Raw genomic sequence first — 15333 nt, 5'->3', positions numbered from 1 at the left:
ACAAAATTGAAAAAAAAGAGCGAAAATTCTGAAAAAAAAACACAATATTTTTTACTTTTTGCTGTAATAAATATCCCCCAAAAATATATAAAAAAACTATTTTTTTCCTCAGTTTAGGCCAATATGTATTCTACATATTTTTGGTAAAAAAATTGCAATAAGTGTATATTGATTGGTTTCTGCAAAAGTTATAGCATCTACAAAATAGGGGATAGTTTTATGGCATTTTCATTATTAATTTTTTTTACTAGTAATGGCGGTGATCTGCGATTTTTATTGGCACTGCGACATTATGGCAGACACGTCGGACAATTTTGACACATTTTTGGGACCACTGGCATTTATACAGCAATCAGTGCTATGAAAATGCATTGATTACTGTAAAAATGTCACTGGCAGTGAAGGGGTTAACCACTAGGGGAGCGATCAAGGGGTTAATGTGTTCCCTAGTGTGTGTTCTAACTGAAGGGGGGGGACTATGCAGGGGAGATGACAGATCGCTGTTCATACCCTGTATGAACAGACTACCTGTCTGTTCTCTCCTCAGAGAACCGGAAGATATTTGTTTACACAAACAGATCCCGGTTTTTGGTGTCCCCCGGACGATCACGGGAGCCCGGCGGTGATCGCGACCCGCGACTGCTGGGCACTCGCATTGGCTCTGAGGGCGAGCAGGGGGGGCACATGCGCCTCTGGCGGTGCATGCGCGCCTCCGGCAGTGCGCACATGTCCCCTAGTGACCGAATATGTTACCGACGTAACATGACAGCGATTCGCTCAGCCGAGCCATGTTGCCGCAGCACAACTGCGGCGGCTGGTCGGCAAGCGGTTAAGCAACAATCATATTACAGGGATGTTTTATCTGTTTGCGTAATAGATTTTATAAATCAGTTGGCAAAGCATTCAACACGCACCACTATAGATTTATATATTGATACATGGAGAAATAAAAAATAAAAAAAGACATCTAAGTGAGTTCTCTTTAAAATTTTGGATGATTCTAAGAGGAATTCTGTTGGTTAGGTATTAAGATATTATGCTGTTTTAACAAAACAATATACATATTTTACCAAAAAAATTCTGCGCTGTTTTTTGACCCACAATTCCTATGATTGCTGCCCGTTTCACCCAACATAAATTGGCATAAAACCAGCAAACCAACAAACATAAAATGACACAGAACACACACACACACACACATATATATATATATATATATATATATATATACACATATATATACATACATACACACACACACACTCAACATACAGTATGTGTAGGGTTGGGTTTATCTGCCTGCTTATGATTTGCCAAAGGTTCATCAAATCTGTATTGAAATTAGGCAAACACAAGCTTAGTGGTGAACCTCACTGAATTCTGCAAAGGGTGAATTTTGGTAGTAAATTCTGGTCATAAGGGCAAAGAATTGTGAAAAAGACATTAGAAGCTGGGCATTGCCATGGGGCACATGCACCAATGCAAAAACATTTTTTTTTAAACTGCACAGCAGGGAGGGAGTCTTTTTAAAGGAAAGTATGGAGTTTGTGGAAAAAAAAACCCCATTATACTCTCCTTGGTGGATGCAGCATCGATACGATGTTGCATCTGTCCCCCGCCTTCGCTGCAGTGATAACTGAGCAATCTAACACTGCTGATTGCTCGGTTCTCCCCCTCTGGTCTGATGAGAGAGCTGAGACTGTCAGGTACTGGCTCTCTGCTCTGACCCTCCAGTGCTCACTGGACTGCTGGGCTGTAAAGGGGGCAGGAGGGGCTGGCTCAAGCTCTTAGCAGATCACTGAGAGGCTGAGCCAGGTGTCAGTCAAGGTTGCTAGGTGGATCCAGACCATATGCTTGGAACCTTTTCAGAGCCTGGACCAGCTTAGTGACGTCAGTCGGACAACTGTCAGCTGAAAATTGGTCATAGGAGTGCAGAACAAACTGCACTCCTGTGATCCATAGGAGAAATATAGCCAAAAAAGCTTTGGTTATACTTCTCATTTAATGAAACTTCAAGGGCAACATTAAAAATACACAAATCATTTAAATTTTTAGCAACAAAACATGCTTTTTCACCCTGCTGCTAGCCAATTTTTATCAAACTCTCATTAGGAATTAGGAAACCAGAGATAATACAGCAGTGTAAAATTGGCCAGCCTCAGCACGTTTTGATGAGACAGAATTTGCTGAAATGTATCAGATAAAAAAGTATAGACTGGTCTTTTACTACAAGAATCAAGGGAACACAGATGACACAAGGCTAAAGCCATTTAATATAGGCAAAGAGCACTACAAGGATTAAAATACTGCAGAGGATACAGCAGTGTAAAACTGGAAAGCAGCAGGACAGTTTTAATCAGGGATAATAAACCTAGCTGGTAATTGCCTAAAATCCACGGGAATAAGGGAGTGTGGTGAATGTAAGTGATAATGTGAGATGGTTTAGGTGAACAGTTTTTCTTGTACTTAGTTTCTCTTTCAAATAATGCAGAGGAATGTTGTAAACAAAAGGCAGATCCAAAAAATAGTTGGTGAACATATGAAAGTTGCACTTTGAGCAGCCCAAACTTAAAAAAGTCCATATCAATATGAAAGAAAAAATAAATAAAATGAAAACTACAAAATACCACCCTGGAGCGAATCCCAAGGGAAGCCTTGTTGTAAAAAAAGCAACTTCGCCTAAAATAAAGGACCTACAAAAAACCTATACCCCCCCAAAATTAACAAAAACATGAAATCTCTGAAATAGACCCATTACACGCCAATTTTACCAGGATGTGTCAAATCAATCTAATCCAAAGTGTGTGACCCACCAACGTTTCGATAGGATCTCACCAAAGCCTGGTGGCCATCTAATTACAGGTACTGGAAATCAAATATCATTTATTATTCTCTCCTCGGCGAGAGAGGAGAACTAAGCTAAGGTGAGCAGAGAGGTGTCCGACTTCTCAGCAATATGCAAATAGCATATGTTTCTCAGAAGAAAATAGAGAACTTCTCCCAGTGAAATATTGTTTATTAATAACAGGCAAAGGCTAAAGTCAAGGAACTCACAGTTTCCAGGTGCTACCAACACTATCATAAAATACCAGGTTCCACTCAACAAAGTGCATTGTACACAATCTCCTGGCTGTAGCTCAAATCTTCTAATGTGCATCATAATGTGCCATTTGTGTCTGCCATGGTTTCCTGGCTATTGCTCTATTGAAGACTCCACGGTGCATAGCAACATCTCCCAAGCCCTGCTTGACACATTTCGGCATCAAGACTTCATCAGAGGTATGCAGGTAAATCATGTTGGATGCGTTGGCATTATATAACTCGAAAGAGGAGCAGCAATGAGCAGTGGAGGACATGGAGGGCAGCACTGCTATGGATATAAAAGTGTAAATGCAAGTTTGATGTAAATATGTATTATTACATATTGTAATTTATTGTAGCTTACAAATCCTGAGATGTGCCGGCTGGATTCATTTTATTTAGACTTTTTACCCTTTATTTTAATTTGGTGATCAGATCAGTAACACATTTTCTGTTTTAGGGTTGCTACACTCACTCCTCAACTTTCAATCTGTGGAGAAGCTAGTGTTTGTTCAACTTTTGCTGGATGTCTTGGTTAAAGGAAGTTGAAAAATACAAACATACTTGCCCGGATCAACATGTAATAAAACTATGCTACAGAGGGTACTTAGAAAAAAAAAGGTTGTTGTGTTGAGGGTATTGACAAACTGCATCATATATGTAGTTTTTTATTTTGCTCAAAGTTTCACTTTAATGCTTTAACAGACCCCAAACCTTAACCCTTACCCTCCCCCTAACTTCAAACCTTACCCTAACAGTTAAAGTTATCCTTAAACGTAACCTAACACTTAATCCTTCAAACTATAACCACTGTACAGAAGTTAAGGTTAGGTTTAGAGGGTTAAGTAATGGGAAATTGGTAGAAGGGTAAGTATACTACACAGTTGTGAGTGTACCTCTGCACTACCCAAGTGAGGATAAAATAAATCAATAAAATATCTATGCAAAAAAGTGATTTGTTGGTGACTGTGTTAATAATCTTGAAAAAATGCGAACAATCTGCTGCATACACCTGTTGTGTTCCCACAAACTATAAGCAATGTAAGGTATGTAAATTGGTGTCACACAGATTATAACGTGTAAGTGTGTATCGTAAATATTGTACCCACTGTTATAACATAAAAATCATAAAATAGATATGTAAATTAAAAAAAACATATATAATGTGATTTACATGTGCAGTCCATTGTACTAGTGCAGAAACACATTATAATAAATAATAGTCCATTTTTCTACTGTGACATGTCAAGTACAATTACTATTTTCCAGTTAAAGTGCTGCTTTCGTGCATATAAAAAAAACAAAAAAACAGATTGGTGTGCTTCCACTTCCCAGTGCCATCTCTGTGCTCCCAGAACTCTTACCTTAAAAAGGCAATAAATAAGCCTTTAGTTTGTAGTATAAAAGTAGTACATCAATCTTGGATTCGTTCCAGATATTCCAGGAGTGTGCCAAAAGTCTTTGATACTGGTCCCTTTAGGACTCCATCTCCCATATTAGCTCCATATATTAGGATAAAAGAAGATATTCCTCCATGGTGTAGTATTTAGAAGTAACAAAATGTATTTAAAATAGTGAATCTTACATTAAAAATGGCTCTGTACTGTGTAAAAGCGTTCATCCCCTGATGAAATCACGTATCGTGACGTAATGCGTAGGGCATTCCGGATTGGAAGTGATATAAGAGAATGGCAAATTGCCTATCTACGCAGTACAGAGACATTTTTTAATGTAAGATTCACTATTTTAATACATTTTGGAATATCTGGAATGAACCCAAAATTGATGTACACCATCTTTTATACTACAATCATGAGGCTTATTTATTGCCTTTGAAAGTTCTGGGAGCACAGAGGTTGCACGAGGAGGTGGAGGCACACCAATCTGTTTTTTAAATTTTTTTTATGTATGCACGAAAGCAGCTCTTTAACTGGAGAATAGTGATTGTACTTGACAAGTCATTGTAGAAAAATGGTCTATTATATATTATAATGTGAATCACGTTATACATGTTTATTTGCATTTACATATCTATTTTATGTTTTTTATGTTATAACACTGGGTACATACCTTACATAAGAGTAAGTATGTCATCTTTGCCCAGGCACATGGGGGTACCTTTCTCCCGGTGAACGCTCATCATGCCCAGCACAAGGTGGAGACTGTGGTCATGTGAAGAATCTAACATTAAGACCCCTTTCACACTGGGACTGCGGCCACGTTCGCGGTAAAGCGCCACTCGTTTTAGCGCCCCAAAGATGGACTTTTTTTCCCATCCTGCAAGCGCACCACCCAGTATGAAAAGGCACACTGGAATGAATGAGAGGCTGTTTTCAGGCACTTAGCAGAGGCTATTTCTAGCGCTAAAGCGACTGGAAACTGCCCTAGTGTGAAAGGGGTTTAAGGCAGTTCCCCGACTTAGAGACGAGCCTTCACTGTATGCAGCAATTAAAAGTACAGAATTTCTCTGAAACGCGACTTGTCCAATGTCACTACACACTGTAACGTATGTTTGCATTAGGAGGGACGTGCCGATCCTGCGCCCACTCCACCAGTCCAGCGTACCTCTGTTGTCAGTAACAGAATGGGGACCTCATGCATGCTCTCACCTAACTCTTATCTTCCAGTATCTTGTACCCAGGCCATAGATCACGTAATGTGGGTTTGGAACATGTTGCCATTGAATACTGCTTGCTAGGGAGGGAGCCAGAACATCTACCCCCTCAGCACTGGAGGACCTGTCACCCTACCAGATACCACGCTTAATAAATTGTTGCTTCGTGTCTTGAGCTTGTGCTCGGTTACTCTTAGCAAATACATTATTCCTCCTGCTTGTCTTGCTGAGTTAAAACCGAACTTCAACCAAAAGGGGAAGTTTCGCTTTTGTGCATTCCCCCCCTCCACTTCCACTGTTTGCATTATTTGGAAGGGAGTGGGTATGTGGTTTTGACAGGTACCCCCTCCCACTTCCAGGGCAGATCGCTGTAGCTATCTGTGAGGATGTTCTGCCCCCTCCTTCTTCCCCCCACAGCATTCTTGAAAACACACAGGACCATTCACAAAGCGCAACACCAGTCGTGAATGCGTATTAGTAAACCAGCTGTGAAGCCGGAAGGCTTTACTGCCGGTTTCCCTTAGCTAAGATGCCTGTGCCTGCGCAAGAATCGTCTCAGGTGCGGACTTCACTGGATCCCTGAGCAGGTAAGTGTCCTTATGAAAATATGAAAATTCAGCAGCTACAGTATTTTTTGGGGGGGAGCCCTTGTGCTCCTCTTTAAACCTTTTGCAATGTTTTTACTTCATACTGTAGTGCTGTTACAGACCCTGGTTCTTTTGGAATAAGCCAGAACCAACATGCACCCTTTTGAATGATTTCAGACCAGGCTCATTATGGTAAATATAGCTTTACTGAACATGATGTGGCACACAGCTTAATATGGACAATGTCCTGTCCCAAATCCTAACTAATATCTAGTGGTGGCCCAGGCATACCTCTGTGGGGTGAAAGTCCATTATGGAATTGACCATGGCTTGGATGTCCTCCACAATTCTGGTTCCTTCAGCAGCACTCAAATTCACTGACACCATGTTCCCATTCCCGCTTCAGCAGCTGGCAGCCTGGACCATTAGCTGATCCCCCTTTTAATAGCATAGGTGAGCTGGCTAGCACCAAAAGCCTGGGAAATTAGCTAAAACACTTTTAGCTAAAAGTAAGGGATTTTTTTTGTGCTGACTGTGTCCCATTAGGGAGATTTCTCTTTACTTCTTGTCCTGAAGACCGGAAATTAAAGAGAATCTCTTCAAAATGAACATAAATTGCCTCATAGGCAAGTGTCTCCATTATAGGATCCCCCCTCAACAGGTGTTTCAGTGATGACCATGACATTTTGGATTTCCCGTCACTTTCTGTCCTTGTGACAATATCCATCCTGGTAAATAGAGAGTCCCCCTCAGTGGTAACACAGATAACAATAAAAACCTCAGCAACGAAATTCTCCTGCGCATAGGTGTGATATTCCAAGCCAGAAAAGAACTACACAATCAGAAGGGCCTTGCTGCCCTCTAGGACTAGGGTTGTCCTCAGAACACTGGGGGGAAATAGATAAAAATAGAGGGCATGCTGGCCTAGTGCATTATCCAACAGCAGTTTTGTTAAGAAATAAAATATAAAATATAGCTACTCACAAATATAGGTAGTGAAAGGGCTTGACCTCACCAGGGTCCCTGCTGGGTGACGCTTTTCGAAGGTATGTCACAAACATAGGTAGTGAAAGCACTTATCCATCCACTGCATGTGGCTACAATCCCCCAGCAATGCCAAAGTCTCTCGCTCAAGGAGGACTTCGCCAGATTGACACGTTTCGATGGGCTCTGATGTAGAAGGACATACCTTCAAAAACACGTCAGTCAGCAGGGACCCTGGTAAGGGCCTCCTTGAGAGACTTTGGCATTGCTGTAGCCACATGCAATGGCTGTAAAAGCGCTTTCACTACCTACCGCGATTCCCCGAAAATAAGACCTACCTCGAAAATAAGCCCTACTTTGATTTTCGGGGAGGGCTGCAATATAAGCCCTACCCCGAAAATAATTTCTAGAATGCACTGTATTACAATAGTATACAGTATAATGTAATCTGTGTATATTTCTGTAATATATTTGTGATAAATACCTTTGTTACAGCGCAGCTCAGCGCTCAGCTGACCTCCCGCTGCTCTCCTCCTCTTCTCCCAGCTGTCAGCGGGGATCTCGTCCCCCCCTCTGCAGTGCTCGGAGCGGGGAAGAGAGTTCCGGAGAGTCACGGAAGTGCCGAGCAGCGCTATAAGAAGGTGTTTATCACAAATAGATTACAGAAACATACACAGATTACATTATATAATACAGTGCATTCTAGGATTTTACAAGCACTTTTACTCAGTTCCACTGGCCACTGGGGATTCCTGACAGGCAGGGAGGGAGATGGGGAGAGAAGACAGCACATGACAAGCCCTACCCTGAAAATAAGCCCTACTGGGTCTTTTGTTGCCAAAATTAATATAAGACCTGGGCTTATTTTTGGGGAAACATGGTATGATTGTGAGTAGCTATATTTTATATATTATTTTTTTAATAAAACTGCTGCTGGATAATGCACTAGGCCAGTGCGCCCTCTGCTTTAATCAATTTCCCTCAGCAATAAAAACCTCACAGATGTTCTAACTGTTCCCTACTCTATTAAAAAGTTTAGTTACACTTTAAAGTGAAGCTCCAGCCCCCCCAACTAAAAAATTAAAAGTCAAATACTGTAGATGCTGATTTTTAATTTTAGGACACTTACCTGTCCAGGGATCCTGGACAGGTACCCCAGCCAATTTTTCAATCGACTCTCGGGTGCTGCCGCCGCCATTCCTTGAAGTCATGGGTGAAGCGTGCTGCACTTTGTGAATGGCCAGGCGGCCGAGGAAGGAGGAGGGGGGCCGAACTTCCAGGGGACCTCACTGCGGTGAGGTCTCCCAGAAATGGGGACAGGTACCTGTCAAAAACAGGTACCCGCTCCCCCCTCCCTCCTGAAAGGTGGCAAATGTGGCAGCGGAGGGGGGGAAGCAAACAAGCAGAGATTTCCCTTTTGGGTGGTGCTCTGCTTTAACCAATGACACTAAACATAACCTTTACAAATCATAAGCTGGCCATACATGGATGGAAAATCAGATTGGTTCAGCAGGGACAGGCCGCATTTCAATCCATGTATGGACAGAGAGGTTTTACAGAAGTTGACCTACTGATTCACTTCTGTACAACCACCCTGTTCGATTCTTCCTGCTCAACCAGCACCACCGGCTCTGATCAGTGTATTCTGATGGTGGGGAAGTCTCCCGCTGTCAGAATACAATATCTCAGCGGAGAGAATTCTCCCATCCACATCGAGTATGTGGATGAGGAAAGAAAGTCATTTTTTTCTTTTCAGTCAGTTGGTTGAATGAAAAACAAAAACGCAAAAAAAAAATGTATCTTTGGGCTGCCTTACATTAATTTATTTTTTAATGATAATCTAGCAGAGAAAGCTCCCTCATCTGCCTGGAGTTCTAACAGAGCTTAGATCTTGTCAGGGAAAGCCACAAATTTAGTTTAAATACATTACATCAAAATGACTGCACACTATAGTTTTCCTTTACATAATACGTTTATATCAGATATACCTTGTTGTGTTTGTTCTTCAACACTCCCTTAAAATAAACCCCTTTAACAAATCAGGGCAATTTAAAGTATGTGCTGATATGGATGAGTTGTTTTTCTGCATCTGATGTGCATTTAAGAGCAAGTGAAATGCAGGTCAGCAAATTCCCATAATCGTCAGTGGAGTTGTGTAGATGACAGTTCTAAAGCCTTGTACACACTATCGGATTTTCCAATGGGAATTGTGTGATGACAGGCCATTGGCGGAAAATCCGACCGTTTGTACGCTCCACCGGACAATTTTTGACAGATTTTCCACGGACAAATGTTGGATGGCAGGCTTTAAAATTTTCCATGGACAAATGTGTGTTGTCGGATTTTCTGATCGTGTGTACACAAGTCTGTCAGACAAAAGTCCAAAGTACAAACATGCATGCTCGGAAGCAAGGACGAGCCAGAAGCTGTCGGTCTTGTAAACTGGCATTCGTAATGGAAAATTAACATTCGGGACGTGGCAAATTATGAAATCTCAAAATGCAGCACACAGTATCTTCTTCTTTAATGGGATAATAATGAAGCTGCTTTGCTGGTGATACTGATGGAGTTCTGCCAAACGTATTTTAACCACTTCAGCCCCGGAAGGATTTACCCCCTTCCTGACCAGAGCACTTTTTACAATTTGGCACTGCGTCGCTTTAACTGCTAATTGCGCAGTCATGCAATGCTGTACCCAAACAAAATTTACGTCCTTTTGTTCCCACAAATAGAGCTTTCTTTTGATGCCATTTGATCACCTCTGCGGTTTTTATTTTTTGTGCTATAAACGGAAAAAGACTGAAAATTTTGAAAAAAAAACAAAATTTTCTACTTTTTGTTATAAAAAAAATACAATAAACTCAATTTTAGTCATACATTTAGTCCAAAATGTATTCAGCCACATGTCTTTGGTAAAAAAATGTCAATAAGCGTATATTTATTGGTTTGCGCAAAAATTATAGCGTCTACAAACTAGGGTACATTTTCTGGAATTTACACAGCTTTTAGTTTATGACTGCCTATCTCATTTCTTGAGGTGCTAAAATGGCAGGGCAGTACAACACCCCCCCCCCAAATGACCCCATTTTGGAAAGTAGACACCCCAAGGAAATTGCTGAGAGGCATGTTGAGGCCAATGAATATTATTTTTTTTTTGTCCCAAGTGATTGAATAATGACAAAAAAAAAATTACAAAAAGTTGTCACTAAATGCTCACACAGGCCATGAGCATATGTGGAATTACACCCCAAAATACATTTAGCTGCTTCTCCTGAGTATGGGGATACCACATGTGTGGGACTTTTTGGGAGCCTAGCCTCGTACGGGGCCCCGAAAACCAAGCACCTCCTTCAGGATTTCTAAGGGCGTAAATTTTTGATTTCACTCTTCACTGCCTATCACAGTTTTGAAGGCCATAAAATGCCAGGACAGTTCAACCCCCCCCCAATGACCCCATTTTGGAAAGTAGATACCCTAAGCTATTTGCTGAGAGGCATGTTGAGTCCATGGAATATTTTATATTTTGCCACAAGTTGCGGGAAAATGACAAACTTTTTTTTTTTTTTGCACAAAGTTGTCACTAAATGATATATTGCTCAAACATGCCATGGGCAAATGTGGAATTACACCCCAAAATACATTCTGCTGCTTCTCCTAAGTATGGGGATACCACATGTGTGGGACTTTTTGGGAGCCTAACTGCGTACGGGGCCCAGAAAACCAAGCACCGCCTTCAGGATTTCTAAGGGCGTACATTTTTGATTTCACTCCTCACTACCTATCACAGTTTCCAAGGCCATACAATGCCAAGATGGCACAACCCCCCCCCCCCAAATGACCACATTTTGGAAAGTAGACACCCCAAGTTATTTGCTGAGAGGCATGGTGAGTATTTTGCAGCTCTCATTTGTTTTTGAAAATGAAGAAAGAAAAGAAAAATGTATTTTTTTTTCTTTTTTCAATTTTTAAAACTTTGTGACAAAAAGCGAGGTCTGCAAAATACTCACCATACCTCTCAGCAAATAGCTTGGGGTGTCTACTTTCCAAAATGGGGTCATTTGGGGGGGGGGGGTTGTGCCATCCGGGCATTCCATTGCCTCCGAAACTGTGATAGGTAGTGAGGAGTGAAATCAAAAATTTACACCCTTAGAAACCCTGAAGGCGGTGCTTGGTTTTTGGGGTCCCGTATGCGGCTAAGCTCACAAAAAGTCTCACACATGTGGTATCCCCATACTCAGGAGAAGCAACAGAATGTATTTTGGGGTGTAATTTCACATATTCCCATGGCATGTTTGAGCAATATATCATTTAGTGACAAATATTCCATGGACTCGACATGCCTCTCAGCAAATAGCTTGGGTGTCTACTTTCCAAAATGGGGTCATTTGGGGGGGTTTTGAACTGTCCTGGCATTTTATGCACAACATTTAGAAGCTTATGTCACACATAACCCACTCTTCTAACCATTTGAAGACAAAGCCCTTTCTGACACTATTTGTTTACATGAAAAAAAAAATTTTTTGCAAGAAAATTACTTTGAACCCCCAAACATTATATAAAGGCCCTACAGATTAAATGGTGGGTGTCTAATTTTGTGAATGTGTGTAAATGTGTGCCTGTGTGTTTTACTGTGTGTGTATGTGTTGTGCACTCACATCGATGTCTTCTCTCCTCGGCGCCGGAATGGAAAATACCGAGCCGAGGAGCGATGACACCACTTCCTCTGCCGCTGTTTACTATACAGCAGCAGAGGAAGAATCTTATTCGTGGGGAGCGATCGCGAGGGGGTGGCCATGAATGAGTGGTCTTCGCCTCAGCCTGGATGCACCCCTCGCCCGCGGGAGGCAGATCACATACCAGGTACGTGATTTTGCCTGCCCGTGCCATTCTGCCGCAGTATATCTACGTTAGGCGGTTGGCAAGTGGTTAAAAGCCTTTTTTTTTCTAGTGATATCAAGAATAATATTATTATGCTTGTTTGTTTTTTTTTTGGGCAAGTTACCAAAACACCATTATCCCGTAGTTTTTAAGATCAAAGATACAACTATGTTGGTGTCCCTTGTTAATTTTACATTGTATTTTTTTAAATGTAACTGCCTACTCCCAAACTGTCATTTGAAGTAAAACACATAGCCAAGTATTATTCTCCACATTTTATTGTGCATTAAAAAAAGAAAACAAATAAAATTAGACATGCTATCTGCCAATAGAACTTAACCAAAAAGTGCATTCTATGCATCCAAAAATATAGAAAATATACCAAATCAAATCATTATTCAACCAAAAAATAAAATAAAAGCCTCATGCATGTGTCCTGCTTCTTAATATAAGGGGTCAACAATGCCAAGAGTTGGTGAAAGCAGGGGTCCATCATCCGGAGATAATTCCGAAAATCATCCAGATTATTCTCTTAGAGCTCCCGCAGCAAAGGCATATGACATAATTGGTCACGATTAATAAAGCAACCAATTTTTGGTCCAAAAAATCCTCCTCCTCCTGTTCCTGGACTGAACTTGGGTCAAAGCAATAACTCCAAGGCCAATAATAAATAAATAACACGTTATCTCCTCTGGTTCCGCAACATGTCTGGTTGACGAAAAGCAGTTCAGAAAGGAACTGAAAAACGCGAAATGAAAAGCACAAACTGAAAAGCACAAACTGAAAAGCGCGAAATGAAAAGCGCGACTCAACACTCACCAAACTTCTACTAACACGAAATTAGCAGAAGAAGCCCAAAGAGTGGTGCTAAAGAGCTGTAAAAACACGTAGTACGTCACTACGTTCATGTTTGTTGGCCGGCAATTCCATGCCATTTGTATGCAAGACAAGTTCCTGGCCAACATCTTTGGTCAAAAGTCTGAGGTTTTGTCTGTGGAAAATCCAGTCGTGTGTATGAGGCTTAAGGCTGTGTTTGACCAGCTTTGCGTTGCATTGCATTTGTTCAGATGCAACATGTTCTATTGAGTTGTGTTTGGGTTACAGGCAAAGTAGGTCAAATGCAGCCTTTCTTGTCAAATGCTATGTTTTGCATTCAAGCACACTCTCTGAGCTGTGGCAACACCAGAACTGGCATGATTGTAACAGTTTTATTGCAATCGACAGGAAACTTTATCCAAGGTTAGACCAACAATAAGTGGCAATATATCAAGTAGTAATAAGACGATGCACCTGTGTTTGGATTGCGGGATGTTTGAACTTCTTTGACTTTTACACTTTAATCTGAACCCTATTGAAGTCAATGAGAGTTGAACCTTTAAAGTAGTTGTAAGCCCTTAGATACACCCTCACATACCTGCTTATGTGCAGTCTTCTCTTCTTTACAGCTGTCCAGAGTCCAGAATTTATACAGCTTGTCTAAGCTTTTTGAAAGCAAGGGGTGGGGTCCTTTCACACTGCACACAGGTACAGAGCTGAGGCTGTCAATCACAGGCTGTGTGCACGAATTCCCTCCCCATCACCTTTTTACCTCTTGGTGTAGGAAAACCTCTCATAAGTGTTTAATGCAGATAGCAGAGGAATGAGGAAGCAGACAGAAATGATAATTAGTGTTCTGAATTGAGACAGGTACACATTATAGTGGGATATGCTTTGTTCATAGTTCATGTAAGAGGTTTACAATCACTTTAAAATAATTTTAGCCATATTTAGGACTAATAGGCAGGTAATTTTCAAACATAGGGCATGGGGAGCTGCACACTGGTGCAGGGGATATGTACCAATGGGAAAAAAAAGAATAAAATACTATTTAGTGGAGAGAGGGTCTTTACCCTAAGGACCTAAGGACAGCATAGAAAATAAACAAACCCTTAAAATATCATACTTGAAGGGATGCATTAAGTGGTGATACAGAATATTACAATTCTCAGCATTAGTGACACCATATTCTATCTTTATATAACATGCATACATAAACATTTTAAATGCTGTTACATTATTTCTTGCCTTGTATACAGCATCAACAATCCAACATGACTGATTTCCAAAGACAGTATATTTTTATATCAGTAGTAGAATAGAAGTGAGAAGTGGAAGTTGCAGATTTCAAATCTGGAAGTGGAAGTGGAAGTTTGGCAATTCCAAAATCTATCAGAAGGTACTGTATACTTGGAAAAAATAAAACTAAAGCCATCAACTTCATATACAGTACATTGCCAAAAAGTGGCAAAGCAAGTTTCATAGCACAGCTTATGATCTTTTCAATACCACACTGTTTTGTGTACAGAGTTTATTACAATATCATCAAAGAGTGCACCAAAACACCTCAAAGACACAGTTTAGAGATGAAGCCCTTGTTATGCTGAAATAAAAATTACAGTGCCACAAATATATATATATTTTATTTTAAAGACGTTTATTGAGAAACACAATGTAAAAAACAAAAGTTACAGGTTCCAGATAACATACGGCAAACATAAACATGACACTGTTCCAGACACCAGCACCGAGGGGTGCACACCTGCCCGCAGAGCCTAACAGAAGCACCCCATCTTAACTTCAAGTCATGCAGTATACATGTCACCTAGTTCATCATGTTCATTCACATGGACAATAGCTTTACAACAGCAGTCTATCCATAACCCTGGGGTATCCAACCATGGGCCCCATAACTTGTTGAATTTACATCCCCTGTGTTGGATATACCTTTTCATACGTAGGGTATACGGTATCCGGTATATGTGGGTGATACACTCTTTAAGTGTAGGAGGGTTGGCTGCTTTCCAGTTCTTAAGAATTCGTTTATGGGCCTGGAAGAGAGCCCTGGCAAAAGCCTGTTAAGAAGTTTTTCAATTGGAAGCTCATCTAAGATACCCAGTAGATATGATTTAGGGTCAGTAGGGATGTTGATCTGAAATACCTTATTAATGGTCCCCCTGGTCCAGTATAGATGCAGTTTTGTATATCGCCATGAAAGGTGAATTAGGTCCCTGTGGTCCCTAGAGCATCTGGTGCACACTGGGTCGTCTCTCACTCACATTTTACATAATCTAGCAGGTGTAAGATGTACCTGAAGGACAATATAAAGCTGGTACAATTGCTGCGTTACATTGAGAGAACAGGTCTGTACAG

Source organism: Aquarana catesbeiana, linkage group LG04 (assembly GCF_042186555.1).
Source record: "Aquarana catesbeiana isolate 2022-GZ linkage group LG04, ASM4218655v1, whole genome shotgun sequence".
NCBI lineage: Eukaryota > Metazoa > Chordata > Amphibia > Anura > Ranidae > Aquarana > Aquarana catesbeiana.
The sequence above is the reverse complement of the archived record's forward strand: the minus strand, read 5'-3'. Positions refer to the sequence as shown.